At 47.3% G+C, this 24,820-nt stretch overlaps 2 protein-coding genes across 3 annotated transcripts in view; both read right to left on the minus strand.

Moving 5' to 3' along the window:
* LOC105477714 (vestigial like family member 4) overlaps positions 1–11,727 on the minus strand; it is a 162,066-nt gene extending 150,339 nt beyond the window's left edge. The window contains exon 1 of one of the 2 annotated variants that reach the window (XM_011734378.2): positions 11,581–11,727. The gene's annotated coding sequence lies outside the window, so the exon portion shown is untranslated. Of the gene's footprint in view, positions 1–10,570; positions 10,685–11,580 lie in introns of those variants that run through there. The other variant, XM_011734379.2, reaches the window with a different exon arrangement.
* A 316-nt stretch (positions 11,728–12,043) lies between these two features.
* LOC105477710 (TAM41 mitochondrial translocator assembly and maintenance homolog) overlaps positions 12,044–24,820 on the minus strand; it is a 123,602-nt gene continuing 110,825 nt past the window's right edge. The window contains exons 8-9 of the transcript XR_003017087.2: positions 13,028–13,125; positions 12,044–12,481 (exon numbers count right to left, since the gene is read on the minus strand). The gene's annotated coding sequence lies outside the window, so the exon portion shown is untranslated. The remainder of the gene's footprint in view (positions 12,482–13,027; positions 13,126–24,820) is intronic.

The following is a 24,820-nucleotide window of genomic DNA, read 5'->3' on the forward strand; positions in this document are numbered from 1 at the left end:
GTTGAGACCTAAAGAATGAGAGGAATTAGCCTCAGAAAGAGCAGGGAGGGTGGGGGAAGGTGGGAGACAACAGCACGTGCTGAGACCAAGACACAAAAGCTGGGCAGGTGATGTGGGGAGCAGCCAGGGTGGCTGCCCTGAAGTCAGCAAAAGGGAGACCTGAGGTGGGCAACATGGGGCCAGGTCACGTGTGCCTGGAGGGCCTGCAATGCTGAGATTTTATTTTAAGTCTGTGAGAAGTCCTGGAATAGCCCAAAAAGCTTTAAGCAGGGGGGTGACAAGTTTATTTTATTTCCTTTATGAACCATAAATTATATTCTACCTTGCACAAAAAAAATTATGCTGCATCTGAAAAACAAATCTAGGTCTATCCCAATAATGTCTTATTTCTGTGGCAGTTTTTGCATTAGGATATAGTGATAACCAAAAATAATCCATTGAGGACCAGGCATGGTGGCTCACACTTGTAATCCCAGCACTTTGGGAGGCCAAGGCAGGCGGATCACTTGAGGTCGGGGGTTTGAGACCAGCCTCAACAACATGGTGAAACCCAGTCTCTACTAAAAATACAAAAATTAGCCAGGTATGGTGGTGATGGCACCTGTAATCCCAGCTACTCAGGAGGCTGAGGCAGGAGAACTGCTTGAACCTGGGAGGTGGAGGTTGCAGTGAGCCAAGATTGGGATAGCACACTCCAGCCTGGGCAAGAGAGTGAGATTCCATCTCAGAAAAAAAAATAATCATCATCCATTGAAATGCTGACACCTGGAACATAACACCATTTAAGTGAGAGGAGTGTGGCTCTAGAAAAAGATACAGAGGGCCAGGTGCAGTGGCTCATGCCTGTAATCCCAGCACTTTGGGAGGCCAAGGCGGGCAGATCACAAGGTCAGGAGTTCAAGACCAGCCTGGCCAACCTAGTGAAACCCCATCTCTTCTAAAAATACAAGAAATTAGCCAAGCATGGTGTTGGGTACCTGTAATCCCAGCTACTCAGGAGGCTGAGGCAGAAGAACGCTTGAACCTGAGAGGCGGAGGGCGCAGTGAGCTGAGATCACACCACTGCACTCTAGCCCGGGCAACAGTGCGAGACTCTGTCTTTCGAAAAAAAAAAAAAAAAAACAGATACAAAGTACACTGTGTGCTCCACTGCACTGCAAACCAGTTTCTGGTCTATCCATTCACCTTTTTCATGGTTGTCAAATGTGAACATAATTCATCATGAATAGACATATATTTTGTTATGGATTTTGTTTTTCAGGTAATGGTCACATATTTTCTCTGCCAGTCCACATGCCTTTCCTCACACTCCCTTAGCCTCAATTAATATGTTCTTCCAAATAGCTAAAGGTTGAGAATTAGGGAAGAAGAGGTATCAATTTTAAAGCTACAAACACTTGGGGGCATTCAGTGCTAATGGCAAGCTCAGCTATAAATCTGACAGCCATTTTTTGGCCTTCCACAAAGAACTGTCCCTTTTTAGTCAACAAGGGGACACGAGTACCTATCTTGGTATGTTAGTCCGTTTTGTGTCACTATAAAGTAATACCTGAAGCTGGGTAATTTATAAGAAAAGTTAACTGGCTAACAGTAGACTGTATAAGCATGGTGCCAGCATCTGCTCAGTTACTGGTGAGACCTCAGGAAGCTTCCAATCATAATGGAAGGCAAAGCAGAAGCCAGCACATCACATGGCGAGGGCAGAAGCAAGAGAGGAAAGAAGGTGCCACATTCTTTTAAACAACCAGATCTCCCACGAACTACCAGAGAACTCAGCCATCACCAAGGGGATGGCACTAAACCATTCATGAGGGATCACTCCCATGATCCAACCTCTCCCGCCAGGACCCACCTCCAACACTGAGGATCACATTTCCACGTAACATTTGGAGGGGACAAACATCCAAATCAGATCACTTGGGAACAGCACTGTGGGGTATATTAGATTATATTGCTTTTCAAGCAAGGGAACACAACTCCTAAGATATGTTATGGAAGTTTTCCAAGAAGATTTGCACAATAAAAGCTACAGCACCAGGCATGTTCACTCCATGTCTGTCCCATGGCAGTGGCTAGATATGATATACTTTAGGTAAGAGTATGAGAACATGGAGCAACTACCTTTTCTAGATGTGGAGGCCAGGGGGGTGAGCATGGGAGGAATCACATTCAAATTGTCCAGTGTTCCTGCCACACACAGTAAAGGGTCAAAAGTCAGAAACAGACAGATATCACTATCCTGAAACACCTGATGGCCTCTCCAACTTCCAGATGCACACAATAAAATACTCTAATTTTTGTTGGCCCTGTTACATCATGAGCCCAAACTCTGGCCTCCCCAGGACCACTCCCTGCTAAAACCAACTTGGTCTCAGCTAATAATATACAATGGTAGGACAAACCCAAAAGTATGAACTATCACACCATGGCATGGGGTGTACTTCTTGGCCATCAAGAATTTAGAGATGTGGCCGGGCGCCATGGCTCACGCCTATAATCCCAGTACTTTGGGAGGCCGAGGCAGGCAGATCACTTGAGGTCAGGAGTTCGAAACCAGCCTGGCCAACGTGGTAAAACCCCGTCTCCACTAAAAATACAAAAATTAGCTGGGTGTGGTGGTGAGCACCTGTAATCCCAGCTACTCAGGAGGCTGAGGCAGGAGAATCACTTAAATCCGGGAAGTGGAAGTTGCAGTAAGCTGAGATCGCACCATTGTACTCAGCCTGAGCAACAGAGTGAGACTCCATCTCAAAAAAAAAAAAAAAAAAAAAAAAAAGAATTTAGAGGTGGCCAGGCACAGTGGTTCATGCCTGTAATTCCAGCACTTTGGGAGGCTGAGGTGGGCAGATTACCTGAGCCCAGGAGTTTGAGACCAGCCTGGGCAACATGGCAAAACCTCGTCCCAATAAAAAATACAAAAATTGGCCGGGCGTGGTGACTCACGCCTGTAATCCCAACATTTTGGGAGGCTGAGGCAGGCAGATCACAAGGTCAGGAGATGAAGACCATCCTGGCTAACATAGTGAAATCTCATCTCGACTTACAGTACAAAAAATTAGCCGGTCCTGGTGGCAGGCGCCTGTAGTCCCAGCTACTCGGGAGGCTGAGGCAGGAGAATCACATGAACCCGGGAGGCAGAGCTTGCAGTGAGCCGAGATCGCGCCACTGCACCCCAGCCTGGGTGACAGAGCAAGACTCTGTATCCAAAAAAAAAAATAGACCAGGCGCGTTGGCTCACGCCTGTAATCCAAACACTTTGGGAGGCCGAGGCGGGCGGATCATGAGGTCAGGAGATCAAGACCATCCTGGCTAACACAGTGAAACTCTATCTCTACTAAAAATACAAAAAAATTAGCCAGGCGTGGTGGCGGGCGCCTGGTAGTCCCAGCTACTCCAGAGGCTGAGGCAGGAGAATGGCGTGAACCCGGGAGGCAGAGTTGGCAGTGAGCCGAGATCGCGCCACTGCACTCTAGCCTGGGAGGCAGAGCAAGACTCCGTCTCAAAAAAAAAAAAAAAAAAAAAAAAAAAATTAGCCAGGTATGGTGGCATACGCCTGTAGTCCCAGCTACTTGGGAGGCTGAGGCAGAAGGATGGCTTGAGCCTGGGAAGTTGAAGCTGCAATGAGCTGAGATCACGCCACTGTACTCCAGCCTGGGTGACAGAGGGAGACCCTGTCTCAAAAAAAAAAAAAAAAAAAAGAATTTAGAGGTATTTATTGGGTATCTCCTCTATTAAAACACTGTATTTAGACATTACAAAAAAGGAAAAGTACACTCCCTGCCCTTGAGCACCATACACCAAATACGGATGGCACTGGGTGATACGCTGGCTGTCTGGCTCAGTGAGAAGGAAAACTGAAATGAGAACCAGATCAAATGTCACCAGATTCTGGTGGCGACATGCAAGCACAGTTTCACGGTTTTAAATCCTCCACCTCTTTCTCCTCCCCAGGGTGTCCAGTGATGCCCCACCAACTTCGTGCAGCACGTATTCTTCCTGTTAACATCCCATTCTCAGACCATCCCTCTCTGCTCTTCTTGCTAAAAATATCTCTCATTTGAGTCATCCTTTTTTCTTCTCGCACTTTACCATCTGTTAAGTCAACAGAGCCAGGACTTTAGCATCAGAGAGCCCAAGTTTGAGCCCTACTTTAAATCTTTCACTCATTCAGTCAACAATCCCTGAAAGCCTATTTTGCTCTAGGATTTGCCCTAGATGTCCAACACTAAGTGTGTGGGCCAGTCATTTACCTTCTCCAGGCCCTAGTTTCCTCCTTAAAGAAAACAGTAAAAAACACTGCCTAACTAACTTCAGATGATCACAAGCTTACCATGTGGATTAAACGATATAACTGAAAATGCCTTATAAACTAAAGAGAAAAACAAATTTTTTTAGTCTACCGCCACCATCTTCCAGGTGTATAGCATACATGTTTTCAAAATACATTCACATAAATGACCTCATTGGATTCTCACAATCAAATTATTACTTGGGCCAAATGGCCAAATATGATTATTATTTTTCTTCTACAGATTAAAAAAAAAGAAAAACTGAGGCACCAAGAATGTAAGTGACTTCCTGAAGCAACTAAGACTAGAATTCAAGTCTCTCAATTCTCCCTCCAATACTATTTTTACTATTCTTAAGTTGATCGTGCTAAAGAGGTTTTAGTGACAAGCACAATTATTTAGCCTAGATCAAAGCAAACCTTGCATTGGCAACCATGACTTCTAGCCCTGTGCTCTTTCCCCTACACCTTGAGATACCTATCAGGCAATAATGTGACCGTTTCAACAGCGAGCAAGGGGAAGCAAGCCCTCACCTCTCCGGAACACGCAAACTATGGTATATTTGACATTCTTCTAACAGAGGTAGGCATGGAGTCACATTAATAGTAACCAAGGCAGGTAAGAAAAGAAGACTGTCACACCAGGTCAAATGATGCTGAGACTGTGGCCAACAACGACACCGGCAACAAACTGCCAAGACATAGCGGTTTCTGGGGCCACAGCTACGGAGGAGTCAAGCAAAAGCCCTGAGGACTCTGGGATCCAAGAATAGGTACAGTAGCAGGAAGGATGATGTCGACTTCGCCATGCTCAGGAAGACCTGTGGTCAAGCTCCAATGGCTAACTGTTAAGGTTCAGTGAGAACATTTTTAGAATTTCACCTTGGTGCTTGAAATTCACAACCTTAAATTGTATGTTACCTTTCTAAATAGAAGCCAGCCCTTATTCAAAATATTCTCTCACTAGTCATATTATCAAAGAAAGAGCATGAACAGACAGATCCTTTGCTATTCCAGCTTTCCTCATCGAGGCATGTCCGAAGCAGGTATAACTGACTCACGCTGCTGTAAGTTGAAGCATCAATGCCAGAAGAACTCGGCTGCTTCTGCTTGTGTCAAATTCCTTACTTCTACACATGATCACTCCTGAACGTTCATTAGAAGGCCAAACGTTCTAATATTTGAACAATACATCTGCATGTTCTACGTCTACTTCCTAAGAACTGTGTGTGTTTATATATATATATAATATATGTATCTGCATAAAATCCCTATTTAGGATTTTTTCAGGTACCTGCCAACCTCAAGTGTGAGACCCAGATCACACCCTTTCCATAGGGCTTAGCAGCCCTCCTGTGAAACCTCTGCAGGAGGCAAGTCTACAGGCTAGGCAGCCATCAATCTCTTACCCTCCAATGTAGGCTGGAGGCTGTATAGCAGGAACAGGTAACCTTAGGTGCCTCCCCCTCCCATGACCTCAATAGAAAGTGAGACCCCCATTAACTCAGACCAAATAAAGGGCTAACACTCTGGATGGAAACCCTGAACGAATGCTCTGCTCAACCACTCGAGGTTTCCTGATGCTAACATGGCTCAGGGCTTGAGTCTACGGGACTTCTCAGCCCTGCGGGAGGGCAGGGGTACGATATTTAGTCATCACCACTACCCTGGCAACGGGAGCTAGCAGATAGTGCCACCACACGGTGACAAAAATCCTCAGTTATTGCAATACAGTTTGATATCAGTGTAAACTATGCAAATGCACAGACTGCATGAAAGTTGATCATGTACCCAGTGAGGGACATCTATACAGGCTCTGGGCTGCAAAACCCAACTTACATTACAACACATTTCATGGTCCTATGCAATGCTGCCTGATGCTGGTGCAAAATTCTTACTGCTGGCTGAAGTCCACCCATCTCCCTAAACTGTCCCATGGAAAGTGACTATATGGTGGGCCCACACTGAAACCACTCTATGTAAGGGGGACAAATAAAAATCAGTCTGAACTTTCTGAGCAGACCACCAATTCCCAACATTTTTCAACATTGTTGTCAGCCCAAATAAAAATGAGGCCAGGCACGGTGGCTCACACCTGCAATCCCAGCACTTTGGGAGGCCAAGCCAGGTGGATCACTTGAGGCCAGAGGTTCAAGACCAGCCTGGCCTACATGGTGAAATCCCATTTCTACTAAAAATACAAAAAATAAAATAAAATAAAATAAATAAATAAAAATACAAAAAAAGAAAACGATGAACCATGCTTTCCTTTCTCATTTTAGGATATTATGAATCTCTCTCTCTTCATATTCAAGACCTCAGCCTTATACAGCAAGGCATATGAAATAACAGAAACTCTTTGGCATTTTTAGTTTACTCTGGATAAGCCTGCTCTTGCATTTATTTTATTTGAATACTTAAAATTTGAATACTTATTTGAATAGTTAGTATTTCCTATTCACAAGTGCTAAAGTGACACATATTCTTAGGGACCTATTACTCCCAAGAATAAAAGATGAATTTGCATCACAGCCCAAGTTAGCAAGCTTCCCAGAACAGCCCAGGTCTAACTCTCCATTGTTCCAAAATCAAATCTCAGCTCTCAGCCTATTAAAGTCTACATAAAGACATCTAATTCATGCCACAGTGCAACATTAGGTAGCACTGTAGCACTGTAGTTATCACTGTCAGTAAATATTATCAGTCCTTTTTTTTCTTTGAGACAGAGCCTTGATCTGTCACCCAGGCTGTGGTGCAATGGTACAATCTCAGCTCACTGCAACCTCCGCTTTTCGGGTTCAAGCCATTCTCCTGACCCAGCCTCCCCAGTAGCTGGGATTACAGGTGCCTGCCACCATGCCCGGCTAATTTTTGTATTTTCAGTAGAGACAGGGTTTCACCATGTTGGGTAGGCTGGTCTCAAACTCCTGACCTCAGGTGATCCACCTGCCTCGGCCTCCCAAAGTGCTGGGATTACAGGTGTGAGCCACTGTGCCTGACCTAGTTCTTGTTATTCATAGTAGCTGTGTTCTATAAAATCTCTGCGAACACTGAATTAGTGAATATTGAACCACCATTCCTAGGGGAAATAAAAGTGAGATTCCTTCCAGCTTCTGGTCACATTTTTGCAAACTGATCAAAACACAACCTTGTTTTATGTATGTTTCTGTTTAAAGACACCTTATTTAATACCTATTGTTGATTAATTAATGTTGAACTCAAGGCCAACAGCACTGTAACTCAAGCCTGAATGAAGCTCATCTAACATATATATTTTCTCCATGAGGCTCATCACAGCCTTCTTGGCTGAGGAATATTAGACAGCAATTTAGGACCATACTTGGGGGCCACTATAAACAGCAAAATCCCCAACGAAAAGCACAAAAATGGGCAGGGTGCGGTGGGTCACGCCTGTAACCCCAGCACTTTGGGAGGCCAAGGCAAGTGGATCACCTGAGGTCAAGAGTTTGAGACCAGCCTGGCCAACATAGTGAAACCCTGTATCTACTAAAAATACAAAAATTAGCCAGGTGTTGGGGCGCAGGCCTGTAGTCCCAGCTACTCGGGAGGCTGAGGCAGGAGAATCACTTGAAACAGAATCACTTGCAGAATCACTTGAGAATCACTTGCAGAGCCGAGATCGAGCCACTGCACTCCAGCCTGGGGGACAGAGTAAGACTCCATCTCAAAAAAATAAAAATAAAAATAATTTAAAAATAATAAAATAAAATAAATTTGCAATCTAGTTCTTACAGTATTAGCTTTCTTTTTGGCGGGGGTGGGGGGTTAATGTGGAGAGATCCTAAATGCTACAGATTAGCAGCATTCACTTTACTGTTCTATTAAACACCCACCCATAGCTTCATTAGCTTTAGATGAGCTCCCTGAAAGAAGCACAAATGAGCCTCAGTTAACATACCTCCAGGAAATTTCTTCATGCACACAAACAAAAAACTTTCTCTTTCACCAGGTTCTCATAGCTGCAACAGGTCATCTCACACAGGCAATAAGCAGACACACTGGTATGTTAAAATCACCACACTGTCACAATTTCAGTGACATTAAAATTTTCCCATGTATTTGATTTTTCCCTCCTGAACTTACAACTTTTAGTACTTTTGTTAAGTCATGTTCAAAGTTACAAAACAACCTTTATTGTTAACCTACTCATTATTTTACTAAGGCAAATTAAAAGCTGCACAGCAAAACTCTCCAAGAGAGATACCTAGAAGAGACACGAAATAAAATCTCCCTTTGGATTTGTTTTGGCAACCACCAGAGACTGGTAACAAGGCTGCCTCCATAAGGGGTTAAAAGGAATTTCCCACTGCAGAATTTATTTATTTATTTATTTATTTTTTTCTTTTTTTTTTTTTGGTACAGTTGGGAGCCTGGAGTCTCTTTGTTGTCCAGGCTGGTCTGGAACTCCTGGCCTCAAGCGATCCTCTTACCTCAGCCTCCCAAAGTGCTGGGATTACAAATGTGAGACACTGTGCCCGCCCAGAATATTTAAAAGTGAAAGTTTTTACATAATTATGTCTGTAAGAAGTGTTAAAATCTTCAGATAAAGTCATAATTTTAAATCAGTTGGGGGATAGCAGTAATGACTGTGTTTATGTAGGTCTTTCAAAGCTTCAAAGAGTTTTTATAAATAACACAAAATACTTTCAAAGCACATTATTCTCTGTAATTCCCGAAACTCTGTGATGTGTTGGAATTGATATTATCACCCTTTTACAAAGGAAAATAAAACACAAAGTTTGAGTACGAGTAACTTATTTCTGGTCATAAAGCTAGTGGGTGACATTGATAGGACTAGAACTCAAGTCTCCAGAAATAATAACCCAGAGCTGTTTTTACTACAACATTCACAGTTTTGGAATGTAGTTCATAGTTATTTATAGCAGAATTATCTTCTTAATTGTATTGTTTTGGTCAACATAAAAATTAGTTAGCATTCCCTTCCAAATGGAAAGCAAAGGCAGGCTGCCCAGAAGTGTGAAAAAACGGTGGCAGGGGAAATTAGCCTGGGATTAAAATTTTGCCAAAGTTAAACAACGAATTGAAGGGTTTACATCATTTCCACCGTGGGAGAGATGACTTTTCAGGCCAGATGTAACAGGAAATACAAGAAAAAATTCAAAACTGTCTTGAGTGTAAGACAAGAAACTTCTGAATCAAGTATTTCTAAACCCTTTATTTAAATTGAGAGCATTGGGACTTAGAGATAATAAATAACTTGTCCCAAGATCACACCACAGGGACAGCCTTACTGCTCCAACCCCAAAGGTCTCCTTAAACTGCCCACTCTACTCCCCTCCCAGTCATGCGCAGACTCTTCATTAGATGCAAGCAGGAAACAATGAACAGTACAAGTCCGTGGACTCAGCGAGAAGAGAAAGAGTTAAAGTTTGGTATGCTAACATGGTATGCAAAACTGACCTTCAAATCCTAATAGGCAAATTAATATTTTTTTTTTTGTCTTTGACTATTTAGAGGAAACAACTGCCAGACTCCTTCTGAGTCGAAGTAGGCTTGGGCATAGAACAAGATAGTAAAACTCCACAAACTGGGAGACAGTGCCTTTCAAATATAGGGGCAACCAGCTGTTGATAAATCCCAGTAGAGCCGCCTCCACTTCCCCAACACCCCTACCCTCCCGCGCCAGGCTGCTGGTTCTATTAATCACAGAGAAGGGACTACAACTAGCAAACATACAGCACCAACGATCAAAGTGAAACCGATTTTTTAATCATCTAACTTAAACAGATGAACACATGCCAGCAACGTACATAAATACTATTAGCCCTAGCAAGCACTGTCTTCATAACCTAAGACAGTTAAATGTCTCAGGGTGAGGAATCAAAGCAGACTTCAAGCAAAACAAAAAGCGAACAGCCCTGTGCTCTTCGGCGAGGCCTGCACTGGGTGCAGGGAGAGTGTGCGGTCCTGTTTTGGGGAGGGGGCAGGAAGCACACGAAGAGGACGACGCGCCTTCCCGCAGTCCACATCACAGCCTTCCCTGAGGCCAGCGGGGACCGCGGGGATGCCGGGCGCGGGCCTCCTCGCCCGCCCCGCGCCTCCGACTCCCAGGACGTCCTCCGGGAGCCTAGGCTCTTCCGCTCCCATCGGCGCCTCCCGAGCGGCCCGGCGAGGACCCGCCACCTCTTCCCTGCCGCAGGGCATCCCGGTTCTGCTCCGACAGCCCACCCCAAGGGCCCCCTCAGGCCGGCCCTCGCCCAGCCCAGGTCCCGCCCCGCCGACCGGGTCAACAGCACTCACCGCCCGGGGGCTCTGGGCGCGCCCGCCTCGGGCCGGCCTGGCCCTGCGGGGGACCCAGGGGCGGGGACGGGACCTGGGCACGCGGGGCGCACCCCAAGGGCGCGCAGACGCACAGGCGCGCTCGCGCCCGAGCCCCCGCACGGGCCCCCGCCAAACACGCACACGCACACGCACACGCACGCGCGGGCCGGGCAGGCAGAAGCGAGCGCGAGAGCGCGAGGAATCCCTGGAATGAGGCACCGCCCACCCTGAGCAGGGCTCCGCCAGGCCAGCCAGGCCACGCCCTCGGTCACGCCCCCCCACGGAGCAGGTGGGGGCTGAGCCCAGGTGAGCCGGGAGGGAGACAGGGGCGGGGCCTCCCGCGGCCGGGAGCTGCCGCTTTCCCTCCCCGCCAGCTGCGAGCCCGGTGCCAGCTCGCACCTCCCCGGCCGATGCCGGCGTGCTGGGGCAGTGAGGTTTGCCGGGGCGGGCGCTCCCGAGAGGCGCCAGCGGGCAGGGCGCGTGGACATGGCGCACACTGCTGTGGACACGGCATCTCGCACGCCCCCGGCCCCCGAGGCCCCGCCAGGGGACACAGCTCCGTGCAAATGTACAAACACAAACGCACATTTTGTGCGTGCCCAGATGCCCGCCGCGCTCCCCACGCGCGCACAGTAGGTCCCCGCTCCCGGGGGACAGCGCACGGGACGCGGACGTTCACAGTCCAACCAGACCCGTCCCGAGGACCTGCTGCCCTTCCCGCCACACACAGCCCGCCAAGTGCCCAGAGTTCAACCGAACCTGCGGCACCCATGCCGCCCTCCGCTTCCCCCGGCTCGCCGAGCAGCCAGGGAAGGGTGCACCACCCGCCCGCGCCGGGTCGCCGTCCCCGCCCGCGCCGGGTCGCCGTCCACACCCGCTCACCCGCGGAACGCGGCGCACCAGCCGTCCCCCGCCTCCCGGGCCCCGTCGCCCCCTCTCGGCACCCGCATGCCCGAGCCGCGCTCCCCGACGGGCCGACGGCCACGCACCTGAAGGGACAGGTCACACCGGCTCCGGGAGGGGCTGCTCAGCGCCACTGCGCTCAGAACGGCCGCGGCGGTCCAGGGCGCTCCGACGCCGCTCGGTTTCCTCCCATTACAGCATGTTGCACTCCAGCGCTGCACTTCACACTCGCACTAGCACACGCACACGCGCACAACTCCAGGCGCTCGGCGGCGTCCTTCCCCCGCCTCGCCCGGAGGAGGAAGTCCTAGTAAATCAAAACAGGCTGGGAGGGAGGGAGATCGGAGTGGAAAGAGTCCCCTTCAGCCGCTCACACACCAGTGTTTGCTGTGTTTGGCAAACTCCTGGCGTCCACAACCCGGCCTACTCTGAAATGTGCCCGGGGAGGGGCAGGGAGGAGGAGGTAAAACGTTTCTAATTGGCGCAGGTTCTTATTACAGCAGCAGGGCAGACATGTGACCACGAAAAGAAAAGGCCTGTCTTTAATTTTTTCCTGTCTTTCTCTGGGGATTTGGTGGTGGGGGTCGGGGGATAGAGGCCTGATACCCGCCCCCCGCCATCCCCAGCAACCCTTGCCCTATTGTTTTCTTGTACTGCCACAATTAAGAAAACATTTGCTTAACATATCCAGCCGCTAACTTCATAAAATAAATAGAGACTGGACTTCCTCTGGTTTGCTTTAAAAGGCTTCATGTTGCTTGCCTTCTGGCTGTTCTCAAACCTCAGTCATTATTAGGAGCCCCTACTGTAAGGGCTTTCCCTGGGAGAGGGCTCTGCTGAAAGGGAATGATAACAATGAAAACAAATTCCAGCTTACATTCGTGCTGGAAAAAAGAAAATGCTTTGCAGTTTTCAAACTGTTTTCCCATCTGTTGCCTCATCTGATCGTATCAAGGAACAGCACGGTGTCTCACCGGATCTTAGCCCCTGTTGGATATGCAAAGACAGGTACGCATAGTTCCATGTTTCAGTCAGACTAAATGGTTTACCTAAAGCAGGTGGAGGTGTTGCCCGAATCTTGGGGCCCCTTGTGAAATGTACTCTCCTCCAGTCCATACAGGGCCCCTGGAGATGGGACAACCCAACTGACAAGTCAACCTAGGCATAGACACGCCCCCTGGCTTTCCTGATTCCTGGATTAAAATTCACAGATTAAAGCTAGGGAAGGTTCCCAGTCTTCCCAAAGATATTCTTACATAGACTCTGTTTTAGTCCATCAGTAGTCTCGGACTAAGAAAAGAGAAATCCTGAGAAAGACTGTAAATATGAGATTCATCCTGCCAAACTCAGACAGGGAATGAGGAAGAAATGAGGGCTGCCTGGGCAGATTCCAGGAAATATGGTAAGACAGAAAAAGGGTTTTAGATTCAGACAGAATTTGAATCCAAACTCTGCCTCTATTTGTTATAGGATTTGGGGCAAGTTATCAAACCTCAGTTTTCTCATCTGTAAAACAGAGATAATGCTTCTTACTTCGAAGAGCTGGTGCAGGGTTCAAGGCTTCGCAGGGATGTTTAATAAATATTCACATCTTCCTTCTCCTCTGACTTATATCCAGTCCACCTGGGCACCTTATAAACAGGAAAATGAAATGCCCAGACAATGCAAATGAATAATGATAACAATAATAGTACAACTGCATATTTATAAAGATGGCCCAAGGTTTACAAAGTGTTCCCACATATTATTATCTCATTTGATCTTTATGACAACATTGCCATTTGCTTGCTGCTAAATGATTTCCATTTTGGGTCAGTGTGGAGGTCCCAAAGCTGCCTCTTTAATTTCACTAATTTGTAGTGAACCTTACTCGGCAGATAAATCATGGGGACAGAGGACCTTTTCTCATGGATGTGACCAATCTTCGGCCTTTGCAAGGATTAATCTCACTCTCTGCCTTACATCAGCATTAGCATGACTTAGCCCTGGCGATATCTAAGCCTGGTCCTTTTAGTCTTGTCTCTTTTAGTTGTGCAAAGGAGAGACACACTCAAGTTACCACTGTAAGAAAAGGGGGTTGTTGGGCCAGGCGCGGTGGCTCGTGCCTGTAATCCCAGCGCTTTGGGAGGCTGAGGTGGGCAGATCATGAGGTCAGGAGATTGAGACCATCCTGACTAACATGGTGAAACCCCATCTCTACTAAAAATACAAAAAATTAGCCAGGCGTGGTGGTGGGCGCCTGTAGTACCAGCTACTTGGGAGGCTGAGGCAGGAGAATGGCCTGAACCCCAGAGGCGGAGCTTGCAGTGAGCCGAGATCACACCACTACACTCCAGCCTGGGTGACAGAGCGAGACTCCGTCTCAAAAAAAAAAAACAAAAACAAACAAAAAACAAAGAAAAAGGGGGGTTGTTGTAAAGGTCTAAGGGAACTGGAAGTCGAACATGGCAAACACACAGAATATTATACAGTAACCTAAATTAAAATGACTTACAGTGACCTGCAACCATACGGGTGCATCTTGACAATATTAACTGAAAAAATTAAGTCCCAAAAGATTACATACAGCCTAATACTCTATTTGTAATGTTAAAAATAAAATTAAAAATAATTTTAGCAGTACATATATCTGCAATAAAATAATATAAAAAATAAGTCAGGGCCAGCCTGGCCAACATGGCGAAGCCCATCTCTACTAAAAATACAGAAAAAAAAAAATGGCCAGACATGGTGGCTCACACCTGTAATCCCAGCACTTGGGAGGCCAAGGTGGGCGAATGACGAGGTCAGGAGTTCAAGCCTAGCCTGGCCAACATGGTGAAACCCTGTCTCCACTAAAAATACAAAAATTAGCCAGATGCAGTGGCACGCTCCTGTAATCCCAGCTACTCAGGAGACTGAGTCAGGAGAATTGCTTGAACCTGGGAGGCTGCAATGAACCGAGATCATGCCATTGCAGTCCAGCCTGGATGACAGAGTGAGACTCCATCTCAAAACGAAAAACAAAAAATTAGCTGAGCATGGTGGCGTGCACCTGTAGTCCCAGCTACTCAGGAGGCTGAGGCAGGAGAATCACTTGAACCCAGGAGGCAGAGGTTGCAGTGAGTCGAGATCGCGCCACTGTACTCCAGCCTGGGTGACAGAGCTGAGTCTCAAAAAAAAAAAAAAAAAAAAAATTTTTGAGGAGATGATGATGCCAGGATTATACCTGGGTAGGGGTGGGGGCAGGCATGGGATCGGATGGGAGAAAACCATTTGGTTAAACCCTGTTGTCTACGTCCTAGCTTGGTAGGTTCACAGGTTCTCTATTAAAAATAACTACTTAGGCCGGGCACAGTGGCTCATGCCTATATTCCCAGCACTTTGGGAGGCCAAGGCGGGAGCATTTCTCGAGCTCAGGAGCTTGAGACCAGCCTGGGCAACATGGCGAAACCCTGTCTCTACAAAAAATCCAAAAATTAGCTGGGCGTGGTGGCACATCCCTGTAGTCCCAGCTACTTGGGAGGCTGAGGTGGAAGGATAACCTGAGTCCAGGAGGTTGAGGCTACAGTGATCTCTGTTGATACCACTACATTCCAGCCTGGGTGACAGAGTGAGACCCTGTCTCAAAAAAAAAAAAAACTTCTTAAGTGTTGGTTGTACAGTAGTGTGAATGTACTCAATGCCATACTGAACTAAACACTTCAAAATGGTTAAAGTGGTACAATTTATGTTATGTATATTTTACCACAAGTTTAAAAAAATGTATAAGGAACATAACTGGGCAAATCAAAAAGAAAACAATACACTTAAGTCGCTAATAAATAAAGGTAGGCTGTACATAGACCACTGATGAGAATATATTTCAACCCAAGGATTTTATAAATGCGCCAGAAGTGTATTTTAAAAACAAAATAATCAAGGGGTTGTCTGAGTGGAGGTAGCAAAGACACAAGATTGGCCCAGATCGTTGTTGAAGCTGAGTGATAGGTGCAGAGAGGGGTGTTGAGGTAGTCCCTCAGTGGGGGATGGGGGGGTTACACTACTCTATCTGCTCTTACATGTTTGGATTGTTTCATAATAAACATTTTATTTTATTTTATTTTTGTTTTTTTATTTATTTTTGAGATGGAGTCTCACTCTGTGGCCCAGGCTGGAGTGCAGTGGCACAATCTCGGCTCACTGTAACCTCCGCCTCCCGGATTCAAGCGATTCTCCTGCCTCAGCCTCCTGAGTAGCTGGGATCACAGGCATGCACCACCATCCCAGCTAATTTTGTATTTTTAGTAGAGATGGGGTTTTACCATGTTACCCAGGCTAGTCTCAAACTCCTGACCTCAGGTGATCAACCCACCTCAGGCTCCCAAAGTGCTGGGATTACAGGCATGAGCCACCACACCTGGCCTATTTTTTATTTTATTTATTTATTTTTCTGAGATGGAGTCTCACTCTGTCACCTAGGCTGGAGTGCAGTGGCATAATCTCAGCTCACTGCAACCACCACCTCCCAGGTTCAAGCAGTTCTCCTGCCTCAGCCTCCTAAGTAGCTAAGATAGCAGGCACCTGCCAGCACGCCCAGCTACGTTTTGTATTTTTAGCAGAGACGGGGTCTCACCATGTTGACCAAGGTGGTCTCGAACTCCTGACCTCAAGTGATCCTCGGTCACCTCCCAGACTCAGGTGATTCTCCACCTGTAACTCCCAATGTGCTGGGATTACAGGTGTGAGCCACCGCACCCGGCCCTGTTTCACAGCAAAACATTGTAAAAAGGAAAAGGAAAAAAAGTGCAGAGTCTGGAAGGACACGTTGTGGCTGTGTTGTGCTTTTTCACCCATGGACTACACATCTTCTCAGTTTCCCTTTCACTCTGTTTCTTTGTGCATCTTCCTCAATCTAGTTCTTTCTCATCTCTCTGCCAAGGACTTTCCTCACAGCTTTGGCTCCCTTATTACTATCTCTATTACTCCTTTTAGCTTTTGCCCCCATAGGTAACTGACTCCTTCCATATCTTCATAGTTCAAATTGCTCAAAGAATCTGATTCTTCTCTTTCTTCTTCCTCTTCTTCTTCCTCTTCCTCCTCCTTTTTCCTCTTCTTCCTCTTCCTCTTATGCTTCCTCCTCCTGCTCCTCCTCCTCCCCCTCCTCTTCTCCTCTCTCCTCTTCTCCTCCCTCCTTCTCTTCCCTCCTCTTTTTCTCCCTCCTCCTTCTCCTCCTTCTCCTCCCTCTCCTCCTTCTCCTCCCCCTCCTCCTTCTCCTCCTCCTCCTTCTTTTCCTCCTCCCCCCTCCTCCTTCTCCTCCTTCTCCTCCTCCTCCTTTATTTTCTTCTTCTCCTCCTCCTCTTCCTCCTTCTTCTTCTTCTCACTCTGTCACCCAGGCTGGAGTGCGGTGGCACGATCTCAGCTCACTGCAAACTCCACCTCCCAGGTTCAAGCAATTCTCCTGCCTCAGCCTCCCAAGTAGCTGGGATTACAGGCACATTCCACCATGCCTGGCTAATTTTTGTATTTTTAGTAGAGATGGAGTTTCACTATGTTGGCCAGGCTGGTCTTGAACTCCTGACCTCAAGTGATCCTCCCGCCTCAGCCTCCCAAAGTGCTGGGATTACAGGCATGAGCCACTGCACCCGGCCAGGTTCACTCATTCTTATTCCCTGCCCATAGCAGACATTAATAATCAATCTTGACACTTTGTCACTAAGCCTCAACCGTGCTGCTAGAGCCCTTCTCAAGAGAGGGCTCCAGGCAGAGCACGTGCTCAAAAGGAAACCTGTTTGCCAAACCTGATCTGGTCTCAGCTCCCCACAGAGGGGGAGAACCTGGAAGATGCAGAGGTATAGAATAACTCACTGTGTCACCTAGAGAGGGGTCTGAACTAGAACCCACATCTTCTGATTCCTCAGTGCTTTTTTGGAACAAGTTGGAGTGAAGAGAAGAAAACAGGAGAGATTCATGAAAGTACATCATAAGCAAAGGGATATGGAGTAGAAAAACACATTTTCCACAGCCAGGTTAGTGCAATGAGGGGAATAGTAGAAGTCTATATGTACTATGAGCAGTTCAGATTGGCAGCTGTTGATATTCCCCTTATTTGTCCCTTAGAAGTATGACATGGGAGGACAAACTAGAATATAAACTACTTATTGGCAATTGGCGTGGAAGGGAAAAGTTTTTTTAAACCATTCACCCATTGAAGAGCCTTAAGAAATTGTTAACTGATGAACTGAACGCCTTAACTCCTTCCACACGTGGCACTGGTTGTGGCCATCTTAGAGCCAGTCCACCCCACGCCTGCATGGACCAGGTTTCTCATCACTGGACTGTGCTTGACTTCACTGACCCTTATGGGTGTGTGGCTTCCAGGGAGATCAGCTGGCGATCATTTCTATGGATTAGTGGAAAGGGAAGAATCAGGCTGGGCGAGGTGGCTCACGCTTGTAGTCCCAGCACTTTGGGAGGCTGAGGCGGGATGATTGCTTGAGCCCAGGAGTTCAAGACCAGCCTGGGCAACACAGTGAAACCCCATCTCTACTAAAAATACAAAAAAGTTAGCCGGGCATGGTAGTGTATGCCTCTAGTCCCAGCTACTTAGGAGGCAGAGGTGGGAGAATCACCTGAGCCCGGGAGGTTGAGGTTTTTTTCTGTCTCAGAAAAAAAAAAAAAGAAAAAGAAAAGAAAAGAATGAGTGAACCAGATGTTTGCCATTTTTGGTGGAGGAGCTCTAAAAATCCCTTCTAGCAATAACTTATTACTTTTATCATAGTGTGAGAACAGTTGCATTTCTACTTTTCTGGGAACCAAAGTACTCAGTAGAAAAACAAAATGATCTTATTTCAGGGACAGAGGAAAGAATAAGAAATAATCTAAAATAATAAGGAAGGAAGGAAGGAAGGAAGGAAGGAAGGAAGGAAAAAAGAGAAGGGAGGGAGGAAGGAAGGAAGGAAGAAGGAGGGAGGGAGGAAGGAAGGAGGGAGGGAGAGAAGGAGGAAGGAACGAAGGAATGAAGGGAGGGAGGGAGGGAAGGAGGAAGGAAGGAGGGAGGGAGGAAGGAAGGAAGAAGGAAGGAAGGAGGGAGGGAGGGGAAGAGGAAGGAAGGAAGGAGGAGGGAAGGAGGAAGGAAGGAAGCGAAAGAGGAAGGAAGGGAGAAAGGAAGGAGGAAGGAAGGAAGGAAGGTGGGAGGGAGGGAAGGAGGAAGGAAGGACAAGGTTATTGGATGCCAAGTGTGTGCAGTGTTGAACGTTCTCATTTAATGCAGTGTGATTCTATGAAGAAGACTGTCCCATTATACAGATGAGAAAACAGGGGCTCAGAGAAGGTAGGACATTTGCACGAGCAGTAACACCAGGATGCAAACCAGCTGATCCAACTTCTCATTGAACAATCTTTCAATAATACCACTAAGTTCACCCAGAAAAGACCTTTGGAGAATCTAAACAAATAATTGCATTTGGCAGGGTGCAGTGGCCCAAGCCTGTAATCCCAGCACTTTGGGGCATGATGGCTCAAGCTTGTAATCCCAGCACTTTAAGATGCAACATGGGTGGATCACCTGAGGTCAGGAGTTCAAGACCAACCCGGCCAACATGGCAACACCCCATCGCTACTGAAAATACAAAAATTATCCAGGTGTGGTAGTGCACACCTGTAATCCCAGCTGCTCTGGAGGCTGAGGCGGAGAATCGCTTGAACCTGGGAGGCAGGATGCAGTGAGCCAAGATCACACCACTGCACTCTAGCCTGGGTGACAGAGTGAGACTTCATCCCAAAAAAAAAAAAAAAAAAAGTTGCCTGGGCGCAGTGGCTCACACCTGTAATCCCAACATTTTGGGAGGCCGAGGCGGGTGGATCACGAGGTCAGGAGTTCAAGACCAGCCTGGCCAGCAGAGTGAAACCCCATCTATACTAAAAATACAAAAAATTAGCTGGGCGTGGTAGTGGGCACCTGTAATCCCAGCTACTCGGGAGGCTGAGGCAAGAGAATCGCTTAAACCTGGGAGGCGGAGGTTGCAGTGAGCCAAGATCATGCCATAGCACTCCAGCCTGGGCAACAGTGTGAGACTCCGTCTCAAAAAAAAAAAAAAAAAGAAAAAAGAAGAAAAAACTGTGTCTACTTTTTTACAAAAGTGCTTCCACTCTGAAGGGAAACGTTTCCTCTTGGTTTCCCATCCTCTCTGCACCACCACATGGAGCTGGAATTTGCTGGGGTTTGAATGTCAGCACCATGTTTACCAAAGGGTGGGAAGCCCCTGGCACAGGAAAGTTGCTGATACGTTGGTATTGGACGGACCTGAGTTCAAACCTGGGTCCTACCTGCCCAGGCCTCTATTTCCTCACCTATATGACGGGGATGACTCCTACTTAGAAAAGTGCGTGTTTGCATTAGAATAGCCACATAATCGGTGAAAGTGGGTCCCAGGTCAAAGTCATGTGTGCGCCCACTGCATGTAGCACTGCCGGATTACCCAGCAAGCAGGCTATGTCTGTATGCAGGGCACCGCAATGTACAAAATGATTTTTGAAATAATTTGATATATATAACCAGATTAGTCATCTTGGGTGAAATCAGATCTTCTTTAGACTATTTGACAGCTTAATATCCTTCTAAATTACATATATAAGGAGGCATCATCATCTTTCTAGGACATAGAGGCGTTAAAATCTTGAATTCCACAGGGCACAGTGGCATGTGTCTGTAGTCCCAGCTATTTGGGAGGCTGAGACAGGAGGATCATTTGAGCCCAGGAGGTCGAGGCTGCAGTGAGCCATGATGGTGCCCCTGCAGTCCAACCTGGGTGACAGAGACCCTGTCTCTAAAAAAATTAATAGTGGTAACAAAAGACTCGAAAAAGTAAAGTGCCCTGCTACTTCAGACCAAAACAAAACCCTCTCCTCCTTAGAGCAATAAGGGAAATGGGTTTGGGTCCCAAGTAAATGAGATTTTAGTACAGACAGGGGGAAAGGAGAGCGAGGATGTGTTTGTTTTATTTCCAGAGTGGGAGAGAGGCCTTCCAAAGAATAGCAAGCTGATGCCCCATGGCAGTGGCTAATGTCATTTCTAGATCTTTGAGGCTGCTGCAAAAGCCACAGTGATGCCCAGTCCGGCTTCCACATGTCTTTCCCCTGCCCCCTCACTCCTCTCCCCAGGGACCTTATGTGAATCCTGAGGTTACACTGTGAGGGGTCTCAATCTAATGAGGGCAGTTTTTTGTTTTTTTTTTTTTTGAGATGGAGTCTCACTCTGTTGCCCAGGCTGAAGCATGATCTCAGCTCACTGCAACCTCTGCCTCCTGGGTCCAAGTGATTCTCATGCCTCAGTCTCCCAAGTGGCTGGTATTATCACAGGCGCGCATCACCATGCCAGGCTAATTTTTGTATTTTTAGTGGAGACGGGATTTCACTGTGTTGCCCAGGCTGGTCTCAAACTCCTGACTTCAGGTGATCCACCCGCCTTGGTCTCCCAAAGTGCTGGGATTACAGGCATGAGCCACCACACTTGGCCCATTAGGGCAATTCTTCCTTCCTCCATGTCTCCCTTTCTTCCTTCCTTTCTTCCTCCATCCCTTTTTTTGCTCTCTTCTTCCCTTTTTCCTTCCTTCCTTCCTTCCTCCCTCCCTCCCTCCCTCCCTTCCTCCCTGCTGTCTTTCTTTCCCTCTCCCACTTCCTTCCTCCCTCCCTTCCTTCTTCCTCCCTCCCTGCCTTCCTCCCTTTCTTCTTTCTTTCCTCCCTCCCTTCTTCCGTCTCTCTCTCCCTCCCTGCCTTCCTTCCTTCTGTCTAGAGTGCCATCTGTTTGCCATTTACATTCTAGATGTTGATGTTACAACTCTCAGTAAGACAAGCAAGGTTTCACTCTCATGGAGCTTCTCCTCTAACAGGGAGGTGTTGGGGAAGAGGTGGGGAGAGAGACCGTTAGCCAGGAAACATAATTTAAGTCATGTAAGTTAAGATAACATAAAAGAGATCATTCAAAATAGTGAAAAAAGACCATTTAAAATAATGGCAAGTGCTATGGAGAAAATAAAACAGAGCAATGAAATACAGGGTGACAGGTTGTGGCATCGGAATAGCATCACTCCAGCAGGGTGATCAGGGAGGGCCTCTCTGAGGAGGTGACATTTGAGCTGAGGCCTGAATGATGACAAGGAGACAGCCATGCCACAATCTAGGGTAAAAAGATTTCCAGCAGAAAGAATAGCAAGCACAAAGACTCTGGGACAGGAACACAGTCACCATGATGGAGAGATGCAGGGAAGGCCTGGGTGGCTGGAACATAGGAAATAGGGGTTGGGGGACAAATTCAAGGAAAATCTGGGAAGTGGTCCGGCTGTGGTAAGGAGCCCTGACTTTATTCTGCATGCCAAAAGCCACTCGAGGGAGGTTAGGAATTAGGGTAACGCGATGTGAGGTTTTTTGGGGGTTTTTTTGTTTTGTTTTGTTTTGTTTTTTTTGAGTTGGAATCTCCGTCATCTAGGCTGGAATGCGGTGGTACAATCTTGGCTCACTGCAACCTCCACTTCCTGGGTTCAGGCATTTCTCCTGCCTCAGCCTCCCAAGTAGCTGGGACTACAGGCGCCTGCCACCATGCCCAGCTAATTTTTGTATTTTTGGTAGAGGTGGCGTTTCACCATATTGGCCAGGCTGGTCTTGAACTCCTGACCTCAAATGATCTGCCCATCTTGGCCTCCCAAAGTGCTGGGATTACAGGCATGAGCCACCGTGCCAAGCCTATGTGAGTTCTTAAAAGAGCTCTCTGATGGCTGTGTGGAGAATAGACTGTCGGTGGGGCACGGATAGATGCCTGAGGCCTTTTACCCTTCTGCAGGGACCTGGCTGAGGCATAATGCTAGTAACAGCTATTCATCGGGAAGGGGGTGTTGCGTGACTCAGCAGCCAGGCCTAACCTTCCCTTATAAGGAATGTGGGGGGGGTCCTGAGATTTTTAAATTTTCCTTTACAAGTCCAAACAGGTATTCTGGAAGAGCAAGTGACTCTTCCCCAAGTAGTGACTCAGGGACCCAAGAGCCTTCTGTCTTGTGCCTCTGCCAGCCTCTGGGGCCCCAGAGTTCATTGCAAGATCCTCTTTCGCCAGCAAGCAGATGGAGAAAGAGCATGGAGAAGGCACACGTGCTTCCTCATTATATGGGCCAGGTTGTGGCACACAACACTTTATATTTCATTGGTGAGAACCAGTCACGTGGCCTCACTGAATGAAGGTGGGCTAGGAAATGTAGTCCCTGGGTGGGCAGCCACTTCCTATCACCAGCTCTGTGGAAAGAGAACACGGGCCTTTGGTGGCCAGCTGGTCATCTCTGTCAGCAAACCTTCTGGAAGGAATGCAAGGCACCCGGGATGACAACTTGGCTTTTGGCCTGAGCAGAGATGAAAGGTGATCCTTAACCAAAATGGGAAGTTGGGGGAGGAGCAGAATTATCCTTGGGGTAGAACCAAGAGTTCCATTTTGCACGTTGTGTGAGCTGTCTGAGAGACATCCGAAAGGAGACATTGGGAGGGAAACTGGATATATGAGACGGGTACAGAGGTGGGGTCCAGACTAAAGACTTAAATGTGCATTTTCCCCTTCACCCAGTGGCTTCTGATCCTGACAGCTCCTCTTACAGTCGTATGGGCCCTTCACTGCCTTTGACCCTGAGTGTTGTATTAATTACACTGCTGTAATTCACTCTCTATTAGAAAGAATGTTTGTAATTCTGTTACTCACTAAATGATAGCTCTGTTACATGCAGCCACTCATTCAACACATAGTTCATTGAGTGTTTACTATGTGCTGGGCACTCACAATTAGCAGGGAAGAAGATCTAGTCTCTGCCTAATTAAGACTGCATTCTAGTAGGAAAAGACAGATAATAACACATTAAAAAGCAAATATGGGCCGGGTGCGGTGGCTCACGCCTGTGAGTAGCTGTTACCAGCACTTTGGGAGGCCGAGGCGGGTGAATCACGAGGTCAGGAGATCAAGACCATCCTGGTTAACACGGTGAAACCTCGTCTTTAATAAAAATACAAAAAAAAAAAAAAATTAGCCGGGCGTGGCGGTGGGCGCCTGTAGTCCCAGCTACTCAGGAGGCTGAGGCAGGAGAATGGTGTGAACCCAGGAGGCGGAGCTTGCAGTGAGCCATGATCGTGCCACTGCACTCCAGCCTGGGTGACAGAGCAAGACTCTGTCTCAAAAAAAAGAAAAAGAAACAGAAAATATGACTGAGGCATGGTGGCTCACACCTGTAATCCTAGCACTTTGGGAGGCTGAGAAGGGAGGATCACTTGAGGCCAGGAGTTCAAGACCAGCTGAGCAACAAAGTGAGACCCTGTCTCTACAAAAAATTAAAAAGTCAGCCAGGCATGGTGGTGCATGCCTGTAGTCCCAGCTACTCTGGAGGCTGCAGCAGGAGGATTACTTGAGCCCAGGAATTTGAGTCTGCAGTGAGTTATGATTGCGCCACTGCATTCCATCCTGGGTGACAGAGTGAGATCTTGTCTCTAAAAAATTTTTTAAAATTCTTTTGAAAAGTAAATATGGGCTGAGGCAGGCAGATCACTTAAGCTCAGGAGTTTGAGAATAGCCTGGGCAACATGACAAAACCCCATCTCTGCAAAAAATACAAAAAATTAGCCGGGTGTGGTGGCGGGCACCTATAGTCCCAGCTACTTGTGGTGGGGCTGAGGCAGGAGGATCACTTGAGCCCGAGAGGTGGAGGCTGCAGTGAGCTGTGTTCGTGTCACTGCACTCCAGCCTGGGTGACAAAGTGATACCTTACTTCAAAAAGAAAACAAAAAAGAAAGTAAATATGTAGTGAATCAGGTGCCCTAGAGAATAATGGAGCAGGATTAATGAGAAAGTGCCTGGGAAGTCAAGGGTGGAATTAGTAGAAACAGAAAGACATCTATAATAAGGCAACGTTTGAGCAGCAACGTGAAGGAAGTTGAGGGAGCAAAGCATGTGTATATAATGAGGGAAGAATGTGATGTGCCAGGCGAGGGCACAGCAGGTGCATAGGCCCAGAGGCAGGGGAGTACCCAGCATGTTTCCAAACCACGCAGGGGCCCAGTGTGTCTGCAGTGGGGTGGGAATGAGAGATCCAAATGGGGTTAGGGACTGAGGTCAGAGAGGCAGGGGGTGAATAGATCATGCAGTAGCCAAAGCAAAGGGGCTTTCTCCAAGACCTTCATGTAACTGGAGAAGGACGGAGAAAAACAAACCTATTTCCTTGTGCAGAAATCCCTCCAAAGAAAGCAATGCACAATATCAGGAACTTCCTGTGTAGTTTCCAAAATGAAACACCTTCAAAGTGGAGGATTTGCAGCCCAAATAAGAAAGGGTAACTGTCTCATAAGGTG

This window comes from Macaca nemestrina, chromosome 2, assembly GCF_043159975.1.
Source record: "Macaca nemestrina isolate mMacNem1 chromosome 2, mMacNem.hap1, whole genome shotgun sequence".
Classification (NCBI taxonomy): Eukaryota; Metazoa; Chordata; class Mammalia; order Primates; family Cercopithecidae; genus Macaca; species Macaca nemestrina.